At 36.5% G+C, this 19,798-nt stretch overlaps 1 protein-coding gene across 1 annotated transcript in view; it reads right to left on the bottom strand.

Annotated features, from left to right (window-relative positions):
- Positions 1-19,798, bottom strand: part of Foxp2 (forkhead box P2) — a 508,049-nt gene that overhangs the window by 424,657 nt on the left and 63,594 nt on the right. Inside the window, 1 exon segment of the mRNA XM_038318756.1 lies at positions 16,720-16,859. The gene's annotated coding sequence lies outside the window, so the exon portion shown is untranslated.

Here is a 19,798-nt window from a genome sequence, read left to right as displayed (position 1 = left end):
TGTTCTGACCTATCAGGCCAAGCAGTTTCTTTATTAATTAACCAATAAAACAACAGATAGATATAAGACACTCCTAAATCATTAGTTATGCATTATTTTTAATTAAATACAGTAAGCATTTACTTAATTATTAATATTATCTCCTAAAAGGCATCAGCATCCTTGACATCAAGCTCGATTACAGACCTATAGTAATGAAAACAGCTTGGTATTGGCATAAAAACAGAGAAGTTGGCCAATGGAATCGAATCAAAGAACCAGATATGAATCCACACACCTATTAACACCTGATTTTTGACAAAGCAGATAAAATCATACAATGGAAAAAGAAAGCATCTTCAACAAATGGGGCTGGTATAACTCGTTGTCAACCTGTAGAAGAATGAAAATAGATCCATATCTATCACCATGCACAAAACTCAAGTACTAATAAATTAAAGACCTCAATATAAATCTGACAACACTGAACCTGATAGAAGAGAAGTGGGAAGTAGCCTTCAATGCGTGGACACAGGAGACCACTTCCTAAATACAATACTAGCAACTTAGACTTTGAGAGCAAAAATAAATAAATGGGACCTCCTGAAACTGAGAAGCTTCTGTAAAGCAAAGGATACAGTCAATAAGACAAAGAGGCAGCCTACTTAATGGGAAAAGATCTTCACCATCCCCTACATCAGAAAAAGGAGTGATCTTCAAAATATATAAAGAACTCAAAAGCCTTTAATCCCAACACTCGGGAGGCAGAGGCAGGCGGATCTCTGTGAGTTCGAGACCAGTCTGGTCTACAAGAGCTAGCTCCAGGACAGGCTCTAAAGCTGCAGAGAAACCCTGTCTCGGAAAACCAAAAAATAAAAATAAAAAAATAAAAAAAAAGAACTCAAGAAATTAGCATCAGATCTAAATAACCCAATTAAAAAATGGTGTACATAACTAAACAGAGAATTCCCAATAGAAGAATCTCAAATGGTCAAAAGACATTTAAAGAAATGTTCAACATTCTTAGCCATCATGGAAATGCAAATCAAAACAACTCTGAGATACCATCTTACATCTGCCAAAATGGCTAAGATCAAAAACACTGATGATAGTTTATGCTGGAGAGGATATGGAGTAGGCAGAACATTTATGCATTGCTAGTGGGAATGCAAACTTGTTCAACCACTTTGAAAATAAGTATGGCAGTTTCTCAGAAAATTGAGAACCAAGCTACCCCAGGATCCAGAAATACCACTCTTAGGCATATACCCAAAGATGCTCAATCATACTACAAAGATATTTGTTCAACTATGTTCATAGCAGCATTATTTGCAATATCCAGAACCTGGAAACAATCTAGATGTCGTTGAACCAAAGAGGTATAAAGAAAATGTGACACATGTTCATATTAGAGTACTACTCAGTGGTAAAAAACAAAAACGTCTTGAAATTTGCATGCAAATTGATAAAAGTAGAAAAAAAAACCCACCCTGAATTAGGTAACCCAGACTCAGAAAGCTGAGTATGTATTCACTCATAAGTGGATACTAGCTGCTCCTAAAGAAGCTAAGTAACAAGGCGAACCATAACAAAAACATGTGTAGATCCACATGGAAATGGAAAATAAACAAGATCACCTGACAAACTTGTGAGCATTGGGGTAAAGGGAGTAAGGAAAGCAGAAGAGGAAGAGGAGAGAAGGGGAGGAGAAGGAGAGGGGAGAGGAGAACTTGAGGGAATGGAATAATGGAGATGGAGGAAGAACAGAGATGAGAGCAAGGAAAGAGATAGTTTGATTGAGGGAGTCATTATGGGGCTAGTAAGAAACTAGGCTCTAGAGAAATTCCCAGGAAGCCACAAGGATGACCTCATCTAAGACCCTAAGCAATAGAGGAGAGGATACTCAAAGTGGCTTTGCCCTGTACTAACACTAATGAATATCTTTTTTTTTATTAAAAATTTCCGCCTCCTCCCCGCATCCCACTTACCTCCCCCTTCCACCTCCACTCCCTCTCCCTCTCCTGTCCAAAGAGCAGTAAGGGCTCCCTGCCCTGTGGGAAGTACAAGTTCCTCCCCCCTCTATCCAGGTCTAGGAAGGTGAGCATCCAATCAGGCCAGCCCCCCCCCCCCAAAGCCAGTATGTGTAGTAGGATCCAATTCCAGTGCCATTGTCCTTGGCTTCTCAGCAGCTCTCATTGTCTGCCATGTGCAGGGAGTCCGGTTTTATCCCGTGCTTTTTCAGTCCCAGTCCAGCTGGCCTTGGTGAGCTCCAATTAGATCAGCCCCACCATCTCGGTGGGTGGGAGCACCCCTCGCAGTCCTGACTTCCTCGCTCATGAATATCTTAAACTAATGCTAATGAATATCTTAAACATCACTATAGAACCTTCATCCAGCAACTGATGAAAACAGAGGCAGAGACCTGCACCTGAGCACTGGACTGAGCTCCCAAAGTTCAGTTAAAGATTGGGAAAAATGAGAATATGAGCAAAGAAGTCAAGGCCATGATGAGTGCCCTCACTGAAACAGTCTACTTGTACTAATGGGAGGTTATCAACACCAGCCAGACTGGGAAGTAACAGGCATAGGACCAAACTAGTGGTTGACAATTGTATGGCTGGGGCAAACTGAGGGGCCACTGGCAATGGCACCAGGATTTATCTCTACCTCTTGTACTGACTTTTTGGGAACCTATTTTCTTTGAACGGATACCTTGCTCAGCCTAGACATAGTAGGGAGGGCCTTGGACCTTCCCCAAAGCAATGCTCCTTACCATCTCTAAGGAGTGAATGGGGGATGGGGTGAAAGGATAAGTCGAGGGAATGGGAAGAAGGAGTGGAAACTTGGATTCATATGTATAATGAAACATATAGTTTGTTTTCTTTCTTAAAAAATAAAAATTAGCCAGGCGGTGTTGGCGCACGCCTTTAATCCCAGCACTCGGGAGGCAGAGGCAGGCGAATCTCTGTGAGTTCGAGACCAGCCTGGTCTACAAGAGCTAGCTCCAGGACAGGCTCTAAAGCTGCAGAGAAGCCCTGTCTCGAAAAACCAAAAAAATAAATAAAAAATAAAAAATAAATAAAAATTATAATCTCCTAAAATACATACAATAAAGCTTCAAAATATGAGAATTTCTAACACATAATACAGTCTTCACATTGCTTCCTACATTGATCCTAAGAGTTGAAGACTAAGGCAAGAGACTAAATTCACCTTGAATTGAAATATAATAGACAATTTCTTTTTCTAAAAAGGAGCATCAAATTAATTTCAGTGAATATTTTATTAAATTCATATTGTATCAATATCACTCCATCATTGGGATCATAGTGTCAAACGAGACATAACACAAGTTCACAATTATAAAAGCTGGGAAATAAGATACCCCTTATGAAGTAAATTTGTTTAATCTAGTGGAAAATGAGTTACTGTTTTTAAATAAGTATTTACATTAAAACATCATAGTTATTGCCATTCATCTCCATGAAAAAAAATTCCAATATTAAATTTTTGAATTTTCTCAATTTATGATCTATATAGATTAAGGAGTAATAAAAATAACAAATACAGTCATAGATTATTTAAATCATAATAAATATTATCAAAAGGTACAAAGTTCACAAAAACATTTTTATCTTAACAAGTAAGCCAAAATTGTTTGTTAGTGAATAGTTAAGTATAAAGGGTTAGAAAAGTAAAAAAACTGGCTTTAATGGAGTACTGGGTTAAAAACTATTAATGCAATGCTCATAATAAGATGTGTACTTGTGAGGTTAAAAAAAAATCAAAATTGTGATTGATAGCTGTCTGAACTCTATAGTGACTTCAATTCTAGCTCTTGGACAAAACGTGTTTGAGACAGAAATATGGAAGAAGAGATGGAGAAAGGAAAGGGAAGAAAAAAATGGGGAAGGGAGAAAAGAAAAAAGAAAAATATACTAATACCATTGTTGTAGAAAATCAAAATGGAATGAAGAGTTAAAAATTAACTCTCATTTGTTAATTTAATACATATTTGTTAGTGGAATAAGAGAGTGAGGTTGACCAAAATATAGTGTGTAGTAATATATATTTCTCATATGAACAGAGACAAGAGGGGTTGACTAGATCAAGACTAATTAAGAATCCATAGAAAAAAACAGCAATGGAAGAAAATGAAAATTATATTTAAAAATGGTAACAAATAAACTAATTAGATTACTTTCTTTGAAACAATGCGGCAAATTGAAGAATGTAGAGTAAAGGTCTTCCTCTGGTCACGGCAGCATCACTGACTTCTTTCCTTCTAACTAATATAAAAGTCACAAATCCTAGTGCTATCCTTAGCCATTATTTTTAAAAAGACATTCTATTGTCCTATAAAATATGATCTAATAAATCAAGTTCTGAATTATTTCACTGTTTTTCATAGAATCAGTTCTTCAATATGAACATTAGAGAATGTATGAATCTGGTTGTTTAAATTGTCCAAATTACTTGTGAGTCATGCCACTAAAAAATTAGAAAAATAAAAAGGGATTAAAAAGTATACAATAGATATGTTTTAAAGAGAAATGGAAGACTCAGGTAAAGAATCTTCAAAGATTTATGAGCTGACATTATGGACACTAGAATGACCATTTCCAAGGAAATATAATAACAATGCAAATTATTAAACAAGTTTGTTTGATTCCATTGCAGGGGCTGTCATAAGTGTCATCTCTTCAGCTAAATCTCAGCAGGCCCCACATTACCAAACTCTGCACAATAAAGAGGCAACATTATATAATGTTCACATTCCTTGCAGGAATTTGGCGGAAGGAACTTGTCGCTCGAATTCTAATTGGTCTTAATAAAAAAGCCCTGTGTCAGATATTAGGGGGTGAAAGCTGAAAGATCAGAGAAGCAGAGCAGCCAGCCACTAGTTCTTAACCACTACCAAATCCTCAGACCAAATGGGTGATCCTGTCCCTATGAATGCTTAGTCTAAATCCTGAGCTCCTGTCTCCTCCTGTTTTATATTCCTCTCTGCCCAGCCATAACACTTTCCATCTAAACCTCCCTCGTAATGGGATTAAAGGTGTGAGCCACCACCACGTCTCTCTGTTTCTCTTTTATACTGATTCAGTCTAGTGAAGTTCAGGGTAGGGTTGAACTCCCAGACAACCATCTGCCTCTGCCTCCTGAGTACTGGGATTAAAATTGTCTATCGCACTGCCTGTCCTCTATGACTAATTAGTGTGACTAGAGCCACACTTTGATCTTCAGGCAAGCTTTATTTGTTAAAGCACAAATAAAATACCAGAAGCAGAGAACTTGGAGGAAAGCTGATTGCAGGATTTTTTTTTCCATGACTGGCTTACCTACCTTCTGGATATCATCTAGCCTCACCTGCCTGTGGATAACACTTCCCAGAACAGTTTATCTCCTCTTATATCAATTAAAAATTGGAAAATGACCCATATACCTAACTACAGATTAATGTGATGGAGGCAATTCCTTAATTAGTGTTTTCTCTTCCCAAGACTCTAGTTGGTTTCAGGTTAACAAAGAAAGACTAACCAGCAAAGCATTCATGACCAATTAACCACAATGCAAACATTTTTACTCAGGTATGTGCATTATATGTAAAATGCATGCATGTTAATTTTCAGAGCAGTGTTAGTCCTAAACAGCAAGGGGCAGGAGAACAAGGCAAATTACCAAGAATAGAAGGAATCTAAATAAAAGGTGGTACAGTCACACAATTGGAGTGACACCAGAGAAGGAAACAGACTAGTTTACTTACTACACATGACTGCAAGGAGGAAACAGGAAAACTAATCCTGAAAACAGAAAGCCAGTCCCCTCCTGCCCCCTAAACAAGCTAATCAGGTGATAGGTCAGAATCCCCTTAGCTTGCCAAGAGGGGAGAGTCAGGGAGGGGAGCAGAGAAAAATGTAGCACTCAATAAAAATCAATAAAAAAAAGAAAGTCATGATTTAATGCCTTTTTTTTTTTTTTAAAAGTGAAAAGCTACTAGCAGACCACAAAGTGATGGGTAGGGGGAGACGCCTAGCTGGTTAAAGTTCTGTTTCATTAGTTGTATACTGCTTACACAAGTTCATTCATCCCATGAAAAATTGTCAAAACGCACATTTACAATTTGTGTCGTCTGCCACATGTGAATATAATTCAGCTAGTGGAATGTTGACTTTAAAATAACTAAAAGTCTTAAACTTGTATGTTTCGAGATATATACTGAAAACATTATTTTAGGAGGATTTTACATAGAACTCTATCTTCCGTTAAGTAAATAGTAAGTAATTCTAGACCCAAGCTATAGTGACATAGCAAGTATTTGTGGCTTTTTAAAACATATGATCAAAAATAACAAAACAAAATGTTAGCAAATTTCAGATCTGGGCATCTTAATGCTAATTATACTACTTTTTAAAAAAATTTTAGACCATTTCAAAAAGCAAATCTGAAAAACCTTTAACTTTGGATTCTAGAATGAAAATTTTTAATATTATTTTTTCGTGAAAAGCATTCAGAAGTAGTTTGCCCAGATCAGATAAACCTACCTGAAAGTCTTTACCCTGAGGACTAGCCTTCACGGTACCAGAAGGTACTGTGCAAACTTCCATCCAAATGAAAGGGGCAACCAATAGTCTTACCAGGTACAACACCTATGACCCACAGCTATGACCAGAGTGGCACAATAGTCTTAATTATTTACTATTGACACTCATAGCTTGGCAGTAACTTCCAGTTCTCTTAGTAGACCTAAAATTCACACAAGAAGAAAATTATGCCTAGTATTGGAAACATAGCCAACTCTTCAGACTAATGAAGTCATGGATCTTGGAGAAGAACCTACAACTGCCATATTACTAAACAAGCAACATTTCTGACTACATTCTAGCAATGCTTTTTTAATAGCTTAAGCTACCTGACATTGTGGGTTTGCATTTAAATGAGAGTTTAGATCTTAATACACTTAATGCCTTTGGCAAAAATCTAAAATATAACTCGGATATGGAAAAACTTATTTTCCTTATTTAAAGTAACAAATTGGGAGGCTTTAAGTTCTACAATAATAAATCAATGAAGATTTAAGTAAAAAAGTGGAAATGATCACTAGGTCATATATGTTGAAAATATATATTTTCAAACCAGTCCATAATATCTGACCAAAGACCTGTTTTTTCCCCCTTTATGTATTACCAAAAGCAAGAATGAAAGTGGGGCATGTGTGTAATAGTTATACAAATACAAATGTCAGTATCACAGATTTAGACTGTGGATGTCCACAGAAAAGAACTCCGGGTTCCAAAAATACTCTGCCCCTTGCTCGAGAGAGCACTGCAGCAGACACTTGCAAACAGACTCGGAGGATAACCAACGCCAACATGCAGCAGGCAGGGGGCTACATATGCATTTTGTGTTTCTCCAAAAATCTTAATGATAAAGTCTTGTCATTAAATTCTGAAAATATGCTGAAAATGCATGATTTTAACTATTTGCAAAAGGAAGAATGATCGGCAGAAACTATGAGTTTAGTCTTTTATGACAAATATAAACTCAGATTTAGGTCAAGGGATTCCATTCTTCCTTTTGGACATTCTGGTTTCTGCTAACAACACCTACTTTAGTGTCTAAGAGCAAGCTTCAGGTAAGGCTTTATCCGTATTTAACAGTCACAAAAACACAAATTCAGAGAAAATAGGCAAGTACACAGGCTACTGCCTGAAGATATCAACTTTCCTTTCCTAAACAGAAACATGCCATGTTTTGTTGATACTCAAGGGAGATCTGACCCCTTCTGAACAGAAAAGGAAGAAGAGTAGATTGGGGTGGGGGGACAGAGTCAGGGTTGGGGAAGAGCATGGGAAGAGAGGAGGGAGGGGAGACTGCGGCCTGGATATAAAATCTAGATCATAGTAAGAAATTATGTGGAAAATTATGTCGCGATTTGTGAAATTTCTTCCGTACAAATATCTGACTTAATTATAAAGAGATGCACAGAGCTCTTTAGGAAGCTGGCACCTTATTGAATGAGCACTAAACCCAATGAATATCAGACTTACTTTCAAAAAGATTCAGCTCCTAACTTGCATGTCTGTCTTGTCAAAACTGACACCTCTCTTTCTAGGCTTTCAATGGATACATTCCTTTGTCTCTCATATTCCTATACATCTTCTTGAGGCACATGGTTTTGAAGCCTAATCAATATGTAGTAATCCATTATTCCCTGAATTACACACTTGGGAAAACAAATAGTACTATTCTTCTCTTGTCTGTTGGGAATTTGTAAGATAAATATTAATGTCAGATCTTTTATAAGGATGTAAGAACAGTACACACAGGTTAATAAAATGTTATATAAAAACAAGGGCACCAAGAAATAAGTTTTTAAAAATTTCCATATGGTGATAGAATCCACATTTTCCAAATTCCAAAATTTTATCATTTCCAGAAGAAATCTCTGCCTCAGAGCTTTAAAAGTACCATGGCTCCATAAAACATTACATATATTTTTGAGAAACACATACAAACTGTACATATGTATATTATAATTGCATACATATTCTAAACATATACATTTATTTGTGCGCAAACACTTAAATGAAATGACTGGGAGAAAGAGGCAATACAGGAAATGGATGACTGTTCTATGCAGGCATGCTTTGTATTTGATCATTTAACACTGATATAATCCTATAAAAATTTTCACATGCAGACTCACCCATAATTAATAAATATTGTAAGTGACAGAGCAAACACTTGATCCCAGGTCAGACAACTCCAAATGGAGCTTTCTCCTCCACAGGGAGCTAAGCGAAGTTTTGAGTAGCCTATCAGCATTGCTTTATGCTTTTCTCACATAGAAAAAAATGTACCTTGGCACCAAGAAGAAACATAGATTTTTCTCTCTTAAAAAAAAAATCTGATTTTAGTCCCAAAAAATCAATATGGCAAAGAAAAAGTTGCTACAAAGATAATTCTTAGTTGAATATGTTCAAAATGCAATTCCCTGGTAATCTGAGCTTTGGCCAAGACAAATCAAAATCTTAGATATTTTATAAATGCCAAGTTTTTGGAGAAACAAAAAAAAATTGCAACAGCAACAGATGCATTTTCCCTAGACATTTGTGTTGAGCCTAGCTATATCCAGAGCCTGAAGATAAAGGGGTTTTATATTTAATTTTTTATGAATAATAAATCTTGGTTTCTCTTAGTGCCAACCAAGTAAATAATATTGTATTCCCCCTTCGGACAATTTAGCCAACTGAAACTACTGAAAATGAAAGAATAAAACAAGAAACAGTGGGAATTGTCAGGATAAAGAAAGAAAATAAAAAGATACAAAAATATCCATATTAATCCCTTTAAAAATTAAATTATGATTATATTTCAGATTTTATAGTCAAAGAATATAAAGGTATGTATTACATTTTCTTTTGTCAACCTGCCAACATAATTTCAAAAATCAAAACCCACTTAAATGATTACACTAAGTGTTTAAGTGTTTCTGAGAAAGAAGCTTCTATATTATCTACATGAAAGGTTGAGGAAAGGAAGTTGGTGTGGTCCATGCTTATAAGCCCAGATCATGAGATGGAGGCCATCCTGGGCTACATAAGACAACTCTATCTCAAAACTCTAAAATTCAGAAAGAAACAATGAACAAATAAAAAAAAGAGGAACTTAATACTGTATAATGGATGCTATTATAATTAATGTTATTAATGACTCCATCAAATTTTGTACTAATATTTTTCTTAAGTTCAAAACAAGAGTGTCCTAGGCACATACATTTTCCTAAAGGTTAGCATATGTATACAAGTGTAGAGTTGCTCCCCGGTACACTTTCTCCAAATAAAACAAGCTCTTCTGTAATATCACAAAATACTAAGTTAATAAATTCATCTTTCTAAATTTGAATATTCATTGTCGATGGATTAAATTTGAAATTATCCTAGCTTTTCTTAGAATTCTGCTTAACAAAAATCATGACGAATGTGTGTTAAATTCTGTTTTGCTGTGAATTACATTAGACATGCAGAAAGTTTCTAAAACGGGATGTACAGCACAATTTTTTTTGATTAATGTCCTTAGTGTTTTAGAGCATATTAGATTACAGGAAAACTAAGCAAAAAGCACCGAGTTGTGGTGCACACCCTCCCCACCACACCTCCACCCCCCCACACACACACAATTCCTCTAACAGGAACATGCGTCTGTGGGATATTTGTCAATCAATGCACATATCATGCTATAGTTTCATAACCCTAGAATTAACTCTTTAATTTTATCCTTTCATTGGGCTTTAATAAATATACTATGTCAAATATCCATCATTACATTATCATAAAGAACAAACTCACTACCCTGAAATGTCTGTGTTCTTCATATCCATCCCTCTTCTTTACCTCCTGAAAACCATATATTGTATGCCACCTTTTCACATAATTCTTTTTCTCAACTCTATGTATCTCAGGGCCCTCTATGTTTTTGTGGCTTGGTAGCTCATTTCTTTTATTATTGAACAACTACATAAACGTTTTCTGTATGCATCACAGTTTGTTTACCTACGCATTCACTGACCAAAGAAAATTTGGGTTGCTTAACCAAGTTAGAGTTGTTCAACTTGCTATACCCAGGTTATGAGGATCTAGCTTAGGAGCAGGAAATATGCGTAGGGTTATGTAATGCACCACTCCCATCTGTGCTCTATGTGCTACCATACAGTTCATGAACCAAACAAGGGGCTGGAGAATGAAACACACAAAGACTCAGAGACACACAGAGACATGGGTCATCCTTGAAACAAGAATGCCCCAAGAATGCCCCCTTTATTGTGTCCAGGGGCAGCATATATAGGGATCTTTAAGTGATAGCCACGCCCGAGCCAACCCACCAGAAACCACTCTCTTGCCATCATGGTCTCCCACTCAGAGCAGCTGCAGGCTGTCGCAGAGCAGAGGCAAACAAGTTGTTTACCAGAAATTCAGGATCTGGGGGTTTCACAGCTCCCAACAGGATTAAATACTGGATTAAATCCCTAGCAGATAATAAAATAACCCTGCTATGAACATTCTTGTGTGACGTAAAGTTTCAACTCATTTGGGTAATTAATATGGCATATACTGTTGGATTGTAAATTAAGCCTACAGTTACCTTTGTTAAGAAAATGCTACCTCTTGCCCCAACTAGAAGTATTAGTATACATCCCAACAGGAGTGATTCAGAGCCCCAGTGTTCCAAATCCTCATCTTCACTTGTGGATTTAGCCGTTTCCGATAGGTACATACTGGTATTTCATTGCCTTCATTGCAATTTGCTAATGATACACAATAATGATAATCTTCTATATAATCATTTGTTTATGAGTATTTTCTTTAGTTTGGGATATATTTAGACATCTTGCCCAGTAGGTACACGCATGTACAAGTGTGTGTGAGTTAATATGTGTCTAGAGCTCACCCGTAGGGTATTATACCCTCACTAAAGTTTGTAGTGGCATTTCATTTGCATTTTAATAAATAAAGCTTGCCTGAAGATCAGAGAGTAAAACAGCCCCACTGGTCAGCCTTACAGACCAGACAGTGGTAACACACACCTTTAATCCAAGGATGATTCATAATCCTAGGTGTCATGGAAACCGGATGGTGCATGCCTTTAATCTGAGTTCTAGAGAGGATTATATAATGTGAGGAGACTACTGTAGGCACAGTGTCATTCTGACATTCCTGGAGGCAGGATCACCATTTCAAACTGAGGTAGAGGTAAGATACAGTGGCTGGCTGTTTTGTTTTTTTGGGTCTTTAGGTTGAACCCCAATATCTATCTCTGAGTTTTTACTAACTGTGATTCAAAGTTGTTTTATGAGAAAAGGTCTTTCATTTGCTTGATATCACAGATTTGACTAGGCTTACAGCCTACTCTCACTACCAAGTATCTATCGACCTGTCTCTACCACCACAGTACTGGGATTATGATGTGCACATCCTGCCGAGATGTGCTTCATAAGCTAATTATTGAGTTTTAAGGTTTTTTTATTAAGAGTGCAAATTCGTTATCAAGAATCATCTATGAATATATGTTCTCAGTCTGCAATTTGTCTTCCCGCTCTTCAGAATGGCAATCTCACAGCTTACATCTTCCTCTCGTAAATCAAGCTTTTGGTGCCATATCTAAAACATCCTCACCAAGCCTAAGGATATTTATAATTTCTCTTTCCTTTCTACTAGTTTTTTTCTTCTATTTATAGCTCATTTTGTGAAAGGTGAAATGTTGTGTCTAGATCTGATTTAGAAGTGTTGGTATATTACTATTGAACACTATTTATTGAAAAGGCTATCCTCTATTGAATTGCCTTTACTCCCTTGTCAAAGATAAGAGGATTATATAGTTTGAGTCTATTCTAGAGTTGTCGGTTCTATTTCAGTGGTATATGTACTCATTCTTTAAACAATGCCACATTATACTGATTACTACAGGCTTGTATTTGAATTATGGAGTCATTCTTCTTCAGGACTATGTTGAATATGCTATTTTGCCTTTCCATATAAATTGAAGGGTCAGTTTCTCACTGTTTACAAAAGAAATTGTGGGGCTGTAGATAAAGTTAAGTGGACAAAGCACTTGATGCCCAATAAAAAGAACAGAAATTCAGTTCTTCAGAACCTGCAGGAAGGAGGATGTAGAAACAAATGTTTGTTACCCCAGAGCACTCACTTATAATGAGATGGGAGGAGACAAAAGAAATCTCAGAGGCTTGCAGGCCATGTGACCACGCTTACACATCTGCACACAAGGCATCTTATCTCAAACAATGTACAAGTTGAGGACCAACAGCTGAAGTTATCTGCTTACCTTCATGAACATGCTGTGAATAATTTGCCCACATTCACACTCAAAAATCTATGCATAACTACTTATCGCATACATCACATAACCATATTTTTTGTTTAAAAAATAATGCTGGAATTTTACCTAAGAAATTCAATCTACAAAAGACATTAGAAAGAACGCACATCTGAACAATATTAAGTCAGATGACAAAGAAAAATCTCCCCATTTACTTAAGCCTCATTTGATGCTTTTGCATCAGAGTTTTGCTGTTTGAGTATCATTGGTCTTGTATGTGACTTGTTAGATTTAAGCCTGTATCTTTTTTCTTCAGGTTAATGTAGAAGGTGTAGCATCACTAATTTCAAATCTCTCGTGCTCAGTGTTGGAAGACAAGGAACTGTTGGCTTTTTCATAGTAATTATTCTGTTTTTAAAATTATGAATATCCTTAGTTTTGGTGAGGATCTTTTAGAGAAGGCACTAAAAGCATTACTTATGACAAAAAGGAACATACTGTGAAATTGCCACTGCTAATTAAAAGAAGCTAGACTACAGACTGAGAGGATGTAATCTTTGTGTAAGCATTCGTCAGCTTCAACATCTTTGCTGGTGATGCTGATTCTCTGCTTCTCACTGTTTAGGCAATCCTGTCTTCTATGACCAGACACTGTTCTGTGTTGTTTTTTCCCCATCCTTTCAAATCTGAATGTCTGTGATTTATTATTATTATTATTATTATTATTATTATTATCATTACAAATTTTAACCTTCTCCCATTTCCCTCCCCCTCCCCCCATTCCCCTTCCTCCACCCTTTCTGGTTCAAAGAGCAGTCAGGGTTCCCTGCCCTGTGGGAAGTACAAGGTCCTCCCCCCTCCATCCAGGTCTAGGAAGGTGAGCATCCAAACAGACTAGGTTCCCACAAAGCCAGTACATGGAGTAGAATCAAAACCCAGTGCCATTGTCCTTGGCTTCTCAGTCAGCCCTCCATGTAAGCCACATTCAGAGAGTCCGGTTTGATCACATGCTCTGTCAGACCCAGTCCAGCTGGCCTTGGTGAGTTCCCATTTGATCGGCCCCACTGTCACAGTGGGTGGGCGCACCCCTCAAGGCCCTGACTTCCTTGCTCATGTTCTCTCTCCTTCTGCTCCTCATTTGGACCTTGGGAGCTCAGACCAGTGCTCCAGTGTGGGTCTCTGTCTCTATCTCCATCCATCGCCAGATGACGGTTCTATGGTGATATGCAAGATATTCATCAGAGTGGCTATAGTATAGGGCCAGTTCAGGTGCCCTCTCCTCAGCTGCTCAATGAACAAGCTGGGGACATCTCCTTGGATACCTGGGAACCCCTCTAGAGTTCGGTCTCTTGACAACCCACAAATGGCTCCCTTAATTAAGATATATACTTCCCTGCTCCCATATCCGCTCCTGCTCCATCCCAACTGTCCCATTCCCCAAGTTCTCCGCATCCTCCTTTTCTCACTTCTCTCTCCCCATCTCCCCTTAGCCCCCATCCCACCCCCACCCCCAAGCTCTCCATTTTTGCCTGGAAATCTTATCTACTTCCGATATCCAGGAGGATAACTACATGTTTTTTTGGGGGGGAGGGTTACCTTCCTATTTAGCTTCTCTAGGATCATGAATTATAGACTCAATGTCCTTCATTTATGGCTAGAATGCACTAATGAGTGAGTACATACCATATTCATCTTTTTTGGTCTGGGTTACCTCACTCAGGATAGTGTTCTCTATTTCCATCCATTTGCATGCAAAATTCAAGATGTCATTGTTTTTTACCGCTGAAGAAGATAATAACTAAATGTCCAATGGAAGGCTAATATCCAAAATATATTTAAAAATAAAATAGCTAGATATCAAGAAATAGGCAGTTCAATATGGGGTACTGGGCTAGAGAGTAAATTCTCAAAGGGGGTAACTAAAATGGCCATACAACATATAAAGAAGTGTTCAACTTCCTTAGTCATCAATGAAAATCAAATCTATTCTGAGATTTTACCTTACACTTTTAAGATTTTAAGATCAATAATACAAGTAGCACGTCAGGTTGGCAAGGATTGTAGTAATGGAAATACCCATCTATTGCTTGTGGGAGTGCACCATTCTATAGGCAATATGCAAATGAGTGTGCCAGTTCCTCAGGAAGATTGGTATCTGTAACCCTCCAGACCTAGCATACCACTCTTGGGCATATACCCTATGAATACGTCATCCAACCACAGAGAAACGTTCTCAAACACATTCATTATTCACAAACACATTACTCACAATAACTGGAAACTTGAAGCAACTTAGACGTCCTTCAATAGATGAATGGATTAGGGAATGTGGTATATTTACACAATGGAAAATTATTTGGCTGTGAAAAAGAATGAACTTATGGAATTCACAGGTAAATGAATGGAACTAGAAAATAAAAATGTAAGTTTTTCCATGTAAGTTAATCTAAAACCAGAAATAGAATTATTTTATAAGCCGAGCAGTGGTGGTGCACGCCTTTAATCCTAGCACTCAGGAGGTGGAGGCAGGCAGATCTCTGTGAGTTCAAGACCAGCCTGGTCTACAAGAGCTAGTTCCAGGACAGGCTCCAAAGCTACAGAGACACCCTGTCTCGAAAAACCAAAAAAAAAATATTTTATATATTCATTTATGTGGATATTAGCTATTAAGCCAATGATAACCAAGTGACAATCCGTAGAATCACAGATGATATGTATAGATAAGGAAGTAGTAGCAACAAATAGATCTCCCTAGGAAAGTGATAACAACATGTAAGTAAAAATGTTCTTTTCTCTAAGGAAATCTCACAGGCGAAACAAATTATTCGTAAGTGCAGGCTGCATTGCAAGAGCTAGATGGGCAACAGAAAGGGAAATCAGTGGCATCCTTGGAAGTTCTTTGTCTCATACTGACATGTCAGGGATTTTGTTTATTTTATATAAACATTATACACACACACACACACACACACATATAGTGTGTGTACACGCATGAGTGTGTTTCTCTCTTTTTACCATACATATACGTTGTCTCCTAGTTTAGTGTTTTCATGGGATTGTTGAGTGCGTGAACAAGTGTCTGTTTCATGTGTGTTTTCTTGTCTATTTTCCTCCAGTTTGTTTATCCTATTCTGATGTATTAGTTTTTGTTCTATCTTATTAGAATTCATTGCATTTTATCATTATCCCTTAGAAGACTATTTGGTTTTTAATGGGAGTCAGTATGGCGGAGGATCCAGATGGGAGGGGAGGGGAGGAAGTACCAGGAGGTGTTGAGAGAGGGGAACTCTAATCAGGATATACTGTAGAAGAATAAAAGTTATTATCAATAAAATGAAAGAAAATTTAAAAAGATTTTCCTAAAAATAATAAATATTCTTTAGACTATATTTAGAATAAAAATTTGATAGAATTTTATAGTAAGCTAAGGATACTATGTCAGTTCAATATAGTCTCAGTATGGGAGATAAAGTAAAAGACGAAATGTCAGGATTACCATGTGGCGGGTTTAAACAGGCGTAGTACAATAGTCTTATTCTCAGATATGAAAAAGTACACCAAGGGAAAAAGCCAGAATATGCAGTAGTAAGACAAAAATTGGCACTACTAATACTAAATTAAGTAATATTTTTGCATCAGATGACTATCAAGTCCTTAATAATTCACCATCAAAAAAGCAAGGAGAATTAATCCATTTTGTATTGAATATTATTATTCTAAAGAATTGGTTGTCTTAGATTGAGTCAGTAAATATTAACACAAATCCAAATGCAAAAGTTACTAAACAAACAACTGCATATTTGTGGACATAGTACAAACAATATTGTCAACATTTTATCTTTTACTAAAATCTCAACATAAACTGTCATGAGAGACAGAGAACACAGAGCGCTGCTGACTTACGAGTGGAGGGGGAGCTTTTGCCCTCTCTGGATGCAGCGGTCTTTTTCTTCGTGCTTGCAATCTTAGTTTCTCCAGAATATTCTTCTATTTACAGAGTAGGTGAGGGTCAAACTTCAACAGACTTCTCTTATTTGTTTGATCTGGGGAGAAAGTAAACTTTTGGTAAATCATGACAGAATGCATTAAACTATTTTTTTTCTTACTATTAGAGAGTAGAAATTTAATTCTATTTTCTGTTAGGGTTGCAGTAAACAGAAATGTAGAAACTGCCTTGTGGAACATTAAAATCCTAGTACTTTAACACCACTGAAAAAGAAACCCACAACTATATACTTTTTCATTTTCATAGCTAAGCAGCAGAGCAAGAGAAAATTAATATTAAAAATCCAAATGAGTAGAAAAGCCTCCTCAAATGTATTTTTAAAAGACTGACATAATTTTGCAAATCCATGACTCTGGATGGACTGACTGAGACAATTACATTTTAAACATTTTTACTCATTCATTTTAACATCTCAAGGCTAAAGAATGACAGGATGATTAGAAAAGAGTAAGGGAAATCCATTTTTAAAAACTTTAATGGAATAATAAAAAGAGATGATTTCAGAAGCCTAAGGTAGACCAGAAATATGTAGAACAGGCTCTATACGCGAACAAGAAATGTGTAGTAAGAATGATTTTAAACGGTACCAAGCTTGGAGGAATGCCTGCTCATGCAAGGCATCCTGAGTAAATTAGAATATATTATGCAGATGCTCCCTAATTATATCATAATTCCTTAATAAATCTATTAGGTATTAGGAAATACAGTCATTCATTTTACAAAGATAAAGGAATTTGCTATATGAATATATGATCTTTGGCATTAAGAACATCAGTGAAGTTAAAAAAAATTCAACTTATTATATAAATTTTAAGAAATGTAAGTTTTTGATAATGGATATTTTCTGCTTCATTAAAATTACATATTAAAATAATCATCTTCAATTCTTACCAGATGCCAGATCATATATAGTGAGTTATATTAAAAATCACTGAGTTTCTTCTACTAAGTAATATTACAATATAGAGGGGTACCTTTCTGGGAAAAATTGGAAATAAAATATGGATGTTTTGTGAAAGGTTATGACAGTACTTTAAACTTTGTGTTTGCTCAGAAACTAGACACATCACACTGGTGATTCATGTTTTTCTTATGTTTTGGGAAATTTTAAACAATGTGAATCAATATAAAAAACAGACTAAACACAAAAACTAAATTTCATACAGGGAGGAAAGTACCTCTTAAAAACATTTTTTTTCTAATTACAAATTGCTACTTTCCTTGCCCCATTTATTTGGATTAACTGAAGATTATTTGAAGATAAAACAGCAACACAAATTTTATTACCAAAGATATGATAGCATGCTACTGCTCAATTCCCCTTCTCCACTTGGGTTCAGGGTCCCCGAGAGAGAATGGTGATATCCACAGTACCTGGGTCTTCCATCTCCCTTAGAGAGGTCAGGTTATTCCTACCCAGGAATGCTCTGAAACCCTCCTCACTTTTTGTCTTAATTTTCTTAATTTGTCATAAAATTGATACATTCACATCAACCGACAGTCAGCAAAACTATGCATAGTACATTTGTCAGTAAGTTCTCTCTGTATAATGAAATTATACTTCTTGTAACTAACTAGTCATTAAATTAGATAAAATGAAAAGACCTTCTTACAGTGCCTGGTGTACCGGGAGCCTGAGTCCACGAGAAAAAGTTTGACCATTCTTCATTGCCCGGAATGGATGTGTTTCAAATACAGCTCAAATGTGATTAGCTATCCCTTTTACTCTTAAAACTTTTTATTTATTCATGCCAGATATGACTAATTATTATTTATCCATCATTTGATTATTTATTGATAGATTATTGTCCATTTTAGTTGTTGTTATATCCCATGATACTACTTCACAATATAATTATTTGAGGAGATTATAATATTTAATTCCATTATGTTGACATTAATAAATTAATAAATAAATTAGATGTTTGAGTACCAAGCTTTGGTTTCAAGACTATGGTAATATTTTAAGGTTATAGAAGCTTTAAGAGTTGGGGTTGATGGAAGAAAATTGCATCATTGAAGGTGTTCTCAGTGACGGAGTCACTGGGGACCCTACACACTCATCGATTTTTAGCAACCATGAAATATACAGAACTCTTTCCCCCATGATGTGGCAACCCAAACTCAGAGGACAGAAGCATTCCATATTGAAACCTCTAAAATTGTGATCAAAAACAAAAACATTTCCACCTTCTAAGTTTTTGATCTCAAATACTTTGCTTCATACTGAAAAAATCATATGACACAATTTCCACAAATACAGACAAGGTTTGCCTTTCTGAGCTGATCTGCTGACTTAAAGTGACTCCTGAGTCCACACACTTCTAATGCTCCTGATGAGTTCTCTCCTAAATCTTAACTCATCTCAATCCTATTCCCAGCATTCCCACATTTGTATTTCTGAAAGTTGAGTTGGATAATAGTTGTACCCAATGAGATACATAGTGAGTAAGTTCTAAAGAATATTCAAATATCCTGGAAGACCCAGGGGCAACCAAGACTAGAACAGTAGAGATATCTGTTTCTGGTTTTCTCTTGCAATCCCAGTTTGTTTCACTTATGAAGGTGGTTGCAAGTCATACTAGGTTTGGAGGCAAACGGCACATTGAATAATGGGAGGAAGCATCTGAGGTTTACAAGATAAGTATATAAAGAGAAAATTACACAGCAGACCAGGTGCAACTTCCAATGAAGTACAGTCTGTAAATTCAATGAAGAACAGTTCTTAGTAGGTAGAGAAACAATTAGTCATGAGAAGCTTGAAGCTTTCAGGACATCCAGAATATAAATGCCATGTTTTTGTGTGTGTACAGGAAAGAGAAAGACAGTAATCCATATTTTAAGATTTTACAACTAATTTCTTTTTTTTTTTTTGGTTTTTCGAGACAGGGTTTCTCTGTGGCTTTGGAGCCTGTCCTGGAACTAGCTCTTGTAGACCAGGCTGGTCTCGAACTCACAGAGATCCGCCTGCCTCTG

The sequence above is a fragment of the Arvicola amphibius genome, chromosome 2 (assembly GCF_903992535.2).
Source record: "Arvicola amphibius chromosome 2, mArvAmp1.2, whole genome shotgun sequence".
Lineage (NCBI taxonomy): Eukaryota > Metazoa > Chordata > Mammalia > Rodentia > Cricetidae > Arvicola > Arvicola amphibius.
The sequence above is the reverse complement of the archived record's forward strand: the minus strand, read 5'-3'. Positions and strand labels throughout refer to the sequence as shown.